Source organism: Primulina tabacum, chromosome 1, assembly GCF_025594145.1.
Source record: "Primulina tabacum isolate GXHZ01 chromosome 1, ASM2559414v2, whole genome shotgun sequence".
NCBI lineage: Eukaryota > Viridiplantae > Streptophyta > Magnoliopsida > Lamiales > Gesneriaceae > Primulina > Primulina tabacum.
Genome location: NC_134550.1, coordinates 29,433,363 through 29,441,558, shown reverse-complemented (window position 1 = coordinate 29,441,558; position 8,196 = coordinate 29,433,363).

The window sequence follows — 8,196 nt, the reverse complement described above, 5'->3', positions numbered from 1 at the left end:
ATTGGTGGCCAGGTATGAAGAAGGATATTGCCATGTTTATTTCTCAGTGCCTAACTTGTCAGCAGGTGAAAATCGAACATCAGAGACCTGCTGGGACATTGCAGTCATTGCCGATTCCTCAATGGAAATAGGACCTTATTAAGATGGACTTCGTGACTGGTCTTCCCAGAACGCAGAAAGATTTTAACTCTATTTGGGTTATTGTTGATCGGTTGACCAAGTCAGCGCATTTTCTTCCAGTCAAAACGATGTATTCTATGAACCAGTATGCCAAAGAGTACATAGCTGATATTGTTAGACTTCATGGTGTTCCTGTGTCGATCGTGTCTGATCGTGACCCTAGATTTACTTCAGAGTTTTGGAAGAGTTTGCACAGAGCTATGGGTACACGGTTAGCATTCAGTACAACATATCACCCCCAGAGCGACGGTCAATCAGAGAGAGTTATTCAGATTTTAGAGGATATGCTTAGAGCTTTTTCTATTGATTATCCTGGTAGCTGGGATTCCAAATTGCCTCTTGTTGAGTTCACGTACAATAATAGCTACCAAGCGACGATTGGCATGGCACCGTATGAAGCAGTTTATGGCAGAAAGTGTAGATCTCCCTTGTATTGGGACGAGATTGGTGAGAGAAAGATGTTGGGTCCAGAGTTGGTCCAACAGACAGCTGATGTTGTTGCTGTTATCCAAGAAAGAATGAAGATAGCGCAGTCAAGACAGAAGAGATGCTGATGTGAGATGAAGGCCGTTGCAGTTTGAGGTTGGTGATCACGTGTTCTTGAAGATTGCACCTCTTAAGGGTGTAATGCGGTTTGGCAAGAAGGGAAAGTTGAGTCCAAGATTTATTGGCCCATTTGAAATCTTGGATAGAGTTGGTGATCGAGCCTACAGGTTAGCCCTACCACCAGATCTTGATAGAGTTCATAATGTTTTTCATGTCTCCATGCTCAGGAAGTATATTGCGAATCCTTCCCATGTTCTTCGCCATGAGCCATTGGATTTGATGCCGAATTTGACGTACCAAGAGATTCCAGTTCAGATTCTGGATCGCAAAGTTAAAGTGTTGAGAAATAAAGAGATCGGCATTGTTAAAGTCCTTTGGAGGAATCATTTGATTGAAGAAGCCACGTGGGAACCAGAGGATGAAATGAAAGAGAAGAATTTCTTGGACGAAATTCCTTTAAGGAGGGGAGATTGTAATAGCCAAGCCTGGTGAACGGTACGGTTTAAGATTTCGTATGATTATTGACTATTTGGTTAAGTTTAAGTATAGTTTTGATGTTAAAAGTTGCGATTTATGGTTTATAGTATTGTTGGTTATACTTGTTATGTGGTTTTATTGTAGCGTCATTGCGATTTAATTCATGATAATTTGTATGTTGAGCCAATTGGTATGAGGCCAATTGGGGTGGTTAGATTAGATTTAGAGGTGCAACTTTCTTGTTGAGAGTGTTGCCGAATTATGAGGAGAAGCAGCGTTGTGATTTGATTTTAGTTGCAAAAGTTTGTTGTTGGCTACAGAGGTGACCGCACCCGCGGTCAGTTAGACACCGCACCCGCGGTGATTGGGCAGAGGCGGCACCGCACCCGCGGTAGAAAAGGAGCGCACCCGCGGTCGCTTGTTTCAGATTTTTGGCTGAACTCCAGTAGGCTGAGCGCACCCGCGGTAAGAACTCAGCGCACCTGCGGTCGTCACTTTCAGATTTTCGGATGTTGTACAGACAGCGTAGCGCACCCGCGGTCCAAGACTTAGCGCATCTGCGGTGCGTGAACAGTGAAAGCTTGTTTTCGATTTTAAGTGATTAAATACATGAGTTTGTTCACTTTATGCCTCATTTCCTCCACTCCTCTTGGTTTCTTCAAAGTAAGGGAGTCTAGGGTTCTTATTTTCCATCTTTTGCTACTTTCATTTTAGCATCTAGTTGGAGTGTTTAAGTGAGAACAAGGTTCTTTTGGGTTCAAGAAGCTAAGGTAAGCTTGTGGTTTTGTTTATTCTTGTATTTTGGTGTTAGGGAAATCATGGGTTTGTTGATGGTGTTGGTTTTATGGATTTAATGGTATGGTTGTTTGATTATTCGGTTATTGACGGTGCAATACATGGTTTATTGTTGTAGGTTTTGTACCAAGAGATTAGAATCAAGCTTTCTAATTGGTTGTAAGTGGAATTCATTTCCTTATGCTCACATGATAATATATGTATGGTGTTTCAATGGTTTTAACATGTTATTCCCTTCCATTTGATTCATGCTATGTATTAATACACTTTTTTGTATATTAGAGGCATTTTATGTCTCAATTATGTCAAAGGGAATACAAAAGAAAAGAGTATGCAAAGTGTTTGGTTTAATGCCTAAAAAAGAGTTCAAATGATTTATTGGATTGATAGATACATAGTAAGAGATTGCATGCAATTAGTTGATCAACGACCATAGGCTTATATCCCAACAGAGTATCGATTTATATCGATGAGATATAGGTACAGAGACAGAGATACTATTTAGATATCAATCCATCAGAAAAAAGAGAAATACCATCGTTATTGTTATTCATGCTATGATATTTATGTTTCAGAGTTGATGGTATTTAATGTTTTCAAAGCCATGTTTTACAGAGTATGATATGCATCCATTGTTATGTAAGAGTTCCACTTGCTGAGTTTTATACTCATTTCAGTTATTCATGTGATGCAGATAAGAGTGACGGGCCAGGACGTTGATTGGAGCCGAGGTCATATGCATAGAAGAGGGAAGGAAGAAGACTATTTTGCTAGCATTTTGGACATGATCACAAAAATGATATTTTGTATTTTGTTGCATCATTTTATTGATCATGTATATACTTTTGATTGTAAATATTTTTTTATTTCAAGAAAATTTTTAAATCCTTCCTCCCTTCAAATAAATTTTAGAAAAATTCCGTTGTTATTTTATGAAATATGTCAAGGGTGTTACACTTCCCTTCTGTTTTTGTCGTCCGGTCTGTATCTCTTCTGAACCGATCTAGAATTATAGTACTGGTAGTTTCTAACCTTCATAGAGGGTTGTCCTCCTAAGTTGAATCCTCTACTGGATACAACACTCTAGTGGACTCTTCTCTTAGGTTCAACATAACCCAGACCATAATTTTTACTTCCGTTCTTCTGATCTTCAAACCTTTTGACTTCAACAGTTTGTACTACTGGTTCATATACCACACTGGATTTAACGAAATGAATGTATTTCCCTTTGCTTGTATCCAGTTCTGGCTTGGTGCTTGTTTCAGAAGTGCTTTCATTATTACTGAATTCGAGACCACTCATGTCTCTAGATGGCTTATGTAATTCTTGCATCTTCTGTAATGAAACAGAAGACTTATTCCATGCATTTATTTACCAGAACCGATAGCTTCTGATTTTCAGACCTCATTGTCTGATAATCTGCATTTATTCTGTCATTCTCTGTTTTCAACTTACTTATCTGAACTTTTAGATCACTACAGCTGTTTTTTTGCAAGCAAGTAAACTTACTGATTTGATCTTTTAAGTTTTGATTTTCAGTTTTAACTTCCTCGAATGATTGAGAAAGTCTTGAGTACTCTTCCACCATGTCATGCAGTGTTTTAATCAAATCAGTTCGTGTAAATTCATCAGAATCGAAATCAAATATATCTCCAGATGTCGAGGTTGATTCAGTGTTTGCCATGAGACATTTGATCTCTTCTGCATCACTATCACTGGAGTGGCTATCTGAGTCAGAAGACTCAATGCTAGAATCCGCCAACTTTGATTTACTTTCCTCAGCAATCATTTCTTTGCGTCTCTTCTGAACTTCTTATCATTTCGCTTGTAGTCCTTCTTCTTCTGATCATCCTTCTTAGGTTTCGGACAATCAGCAATAAGATGCCCGATTTTTCCACAGTTGAAGCAATCCATATCATCAGGTGGTGATTCCTTCTTGAAATTCCGGTTTGAATTTTGGTATGCTCGGTGATTCTTATTCATGAATCTGGAAAATTTCTTCACGAAAAGGGACATTGCATCATTGCTGATTTGTTCAGCAGTCTTGTCAGATGTGTTTCAGCAGTAGTTGAAACATTTGAAACAACTGCATTAATAGCAGTAGCAGTAGTAGTGGCAGTAGCTGCAAGAGCCTTGGTATGTGGATTCGACAAGGTTTCTTCTACTTCTTACTTCCAGTTCAAACTCATAAACTTTCAAGTCTGCAAACAAGTCATGTAGTTCTAATTTGTTCAGATCTTTTGAGATTCTCATAGCCATTGTTTTGACATCCCATTCCCTGGGTAAGGCTCTCATTACTTTGAGTGCCACTTCTCTATTTCCATATTCCATTCCCAGGGTAGCTAGTTCATTAACCAAGTTGCTGAAACGTTCATCAAACTCGCTTAGAGTTTCTCCAGCTTTCATTTTGAGATTTTCAAATTTTTGCATTGCTACAAACAACTTGTTCTCCTTGGTCCGTTCATTTCATTAACAGATTTGGATGAGTTTCTCCCAAATCTCTTTCGCAGTAGAACACATCTTGATCTTGCTGAAGGTGTTCTTATCAAGTGTTTTGTAGAGAATGTCCTTCGCAACATTGTCTAGATTAGCTTTCTTTTTGTCCTCGCCAGTCCATTCACTTCTTGGTTTTTCAACCATTTGTGGCGCACCATCAGTAACAGCAATAGCTGTATTAGGCTTTAGAAATCTTCAATGGACCATCTGTGATGTCAAACCACATGTCATCGTCTTGGGCCGCAAGATGAGCTTGCCTCATGATCTTCCAGTCATCGAAATCTTCTTTTGAGAACATAGGAACTTTACTGAAGTGTGCCATATCTTTCTAGATTCTTAGAACAAGAATAGCCTGCTCTGATACCCTTTGTTGGGGATCGATATCGAGTTTAGAGGGGGAGCGAATAAACTCGTTCCTCTGTTCGAAGTTTTTGCAAATGATACTAGAATCCTATTAGAGATTGTAGCTTATCTTGTTCAAAGAAATATTCAGCAGATCACAATAATAAGTGCGAAAACGATATGATGATATGAGGGTGAAAACATAAATCAGCAGGCAGTAGACAATGGTTGTTTATAGAAATTCGAAGATGAAATCTTCTGCGTCTCCCCTTTTTATATTTTTAGAAGGTATCACTAAAATACTTTTTTTTTTTACAGTACAACTTTTGTACACACCCACTTCAGTAGGACTTACCTTTAGCCTACTGAAACTCTTAGCTTCACACAACACAATGTAATGAATATAGTAAATTTCTGGAAAAAACTCTTTTCCATATTACAGACTCTTCTCAATAAGATGTATAAAACTTGAATCACTTGTGAAGAGGTGAAGAAACAGCAGCACAAAATGATCTCAAAAGATCAGATGTCTATTATAAAACGTGTGCTGCTTATCTGTATGTTGAGCTTGAAGATAAGTAGTAGTTGATGATAGCTGAAACTAGCGTTGGAATAATCGTTGTGTTGATATGATAATAATCCCTCTTTTTATAAAGGATTGGCCATTATATATATAGAAAGTCATGAATCCAACGTCTATAAGTAAAAACGGCTTTTGTGACTTCTGAATAAAATCAGCTTTATCACCTAAAAAGAGTCCTGCAGAAAGCTTCAAAGTAATCAGTCTTTGTTTCATACTAAAACTAGTAAGATGTATTAAATGTCTTTGTACAGCATTAATGGTGCAATTAATACTAGTATATGTAAAGTAATGGTAACATTTAAGACTGTAAAGATCAAACAAAAGACGTTAAGTTATGATAAGTTATGCTTCTGCTTTTATAAGCCGAGTTCTGCTTCTGCTTTTATAAGCCGATAAGTACTTTAAAAAGTACTGCTTCTGTTAAAGCGATACGAGAGCTTTTGCTAATTGTAATGTCTATTGATTTAGTTATTACTGCGTACTGGTTTTGACTCTCATCACCACAATTTAATTAAGTCTAACAGTTTGGCTTCTCTATTTTCTCTAAAAGTTGGGTGCTAATCAAGTTACTCGAGCTCGAGACACATATCTTCATTTTTTTGGGGGTTATGTATAGTCTCATTCTACGTCATAGTTTGACCTCCAAACAGCTTTATGTGTACCCGATTCGTTACTCTGTCGAGTCTGGTTTGGTAATCCAATTATTATTGAAACAACAAAAAATTTAAACCCCTTTTGATTAGGTAGTTGAATTTTTAAAACCTAAAATATGCTCTCTTTTTTCTCTTTACTACAAATAAATATACGAGAAAACATTTATATGGTTTCCGTCACAATTATCAATAGTATTCAACATTCGAAGAAGAAAGTGTAAGACAAAAAAAAAAACATATGGTAGGTACGTAGTTGATTGGTATATGCTAATGAATAGAGAGTATCACAAAAGGGGTGAGATTATTTTGGTTCTCGTAGCATGATAACAAGGTCTTAGGAAGAGTTTGATTCTTGAACTTGTTTCTCCTAGCATGACTTGCGTGTGTGTGTAATGCTAGACTCATCTTCGTAGCCTTTTGGTATTGGTATATACACAAAATTTTTTGTTGCAGGTCAATGTATTTTAGTCCTCTTTCGTATTTGTTGATACACTCTGTACCGTGCTTTTGATGTTTTATAGAACATGTTATCTTGTGAGTAGATAACGTGCTACAAATAGTTATGGTTTATACTACTTTAATTTGAGGTCAATGAAGTGAATACAATTTTGTTAGTAATAATTGTTCAAATGTAATTAATATATTAAAGATTAAAATAAACTTCTATAGTTCGAGTATACAAAATTTTAGAATATAATATATATATATATAATTATAAAATTACAGAATAGCATGTAAGAGGTAAGATGCTTGGTGATGGAATAAATATCTCAAAAAGTAAATATCAGGTATATAATATAATATGATGATATTTAATAATTAACTTGATATTTATTACTTAATAAATTCTTATAAAGAATTTTGGCATAATCTGGTCGAGTCAGAATTGTTATACATATATAGGTTTCATTTTTTTTTTTCAGATTTTTGAATTAATCTTCAGCAGGAGCAAGCTTCACAAGCTAATGGCCGAAATAATTTTGAATAAAGCTGATCAATTCAAAAGAATTTTGAAGATACCTTAGGAATACAATAAATATTTATTTCTAGAGCACATATATATATATATATATATATTAAAATTTTATTTAACATCCCTTTAAATTTTTTGGCGTTCCGTCAATGGACTTTGTTCCAATCCAATTGAAAATGTCATTTAATTTCAGTTAGTTGTCAGGTTGAAGAGTTAAATATCTTGTATGAATGAGATTGTATTGCTTTGCCAATATTACAATATTCGTTTATTTTGAAGTCATATATTTCTATGTTAGAGTTCGGGTTATTTACGAAATGGACAAGGAATGGATTCATCTGCCTTCAAGTTTTGTACATGAGTATGAAGAAGGGGTTCAAAAATTTATCGCACAAGCTAAGAACTATTCCAAAACACGTGAAGTAATCTTAGGTCCTTGCAAATATTGCAAAAATAAGAATTATATGAAATTTGATCAAGTGTATGATCACTTAATTATTAATGGGTTTGATCCTTCCAACACGATTTGGGTCTTCCATGGTGAAACTTGTACTCCACAATTTCAAGGTCAAAGTAGTTCAGGAGGATTTCAGGAAAGGGAAGATGAAAATAGAGAGGCATATAACTTATATAAAGATGTATTTGTCTCGGATGAAGGGGTTGGACACACTATGTCTGAGGCAAGAGATTATGAGTTTGCTGATTTATTAGTAGATGCATAAACTCCTCTCTTCCCTGGTTGTACAACTTACACAAAGTTGTCAGCAGTCGTTACATTATACAATTGCAAATCTACCAATGGTCATACTGACAATAGTTTCAATGAGCTCCTTAATATCTTAGATGACATGCTTCCAAGAAAAAATACATTTCCAGAAAATGTTTACTCCATGAGAAAGTTTTAAAACCATTTGATTTAGGATATGAGAAGATTCATGCATGCCCAAACGATTGTTGTCTATTTAGAAAAGATCTTAAAGATTTGGACTCATGTCCAAAATGTGGTTCTTGAAGATGGAAGGTGGACAAAGTCACCACAAAAGTTTGTAAAGAAGTTCCTGAAAATGTGCTACGGTATTTTCCCGTGATCCCAAGATTGAAAAGGATGTTTAAATCAGAAGAAAAGGCTAAAGACTTGATTTGACACTCCA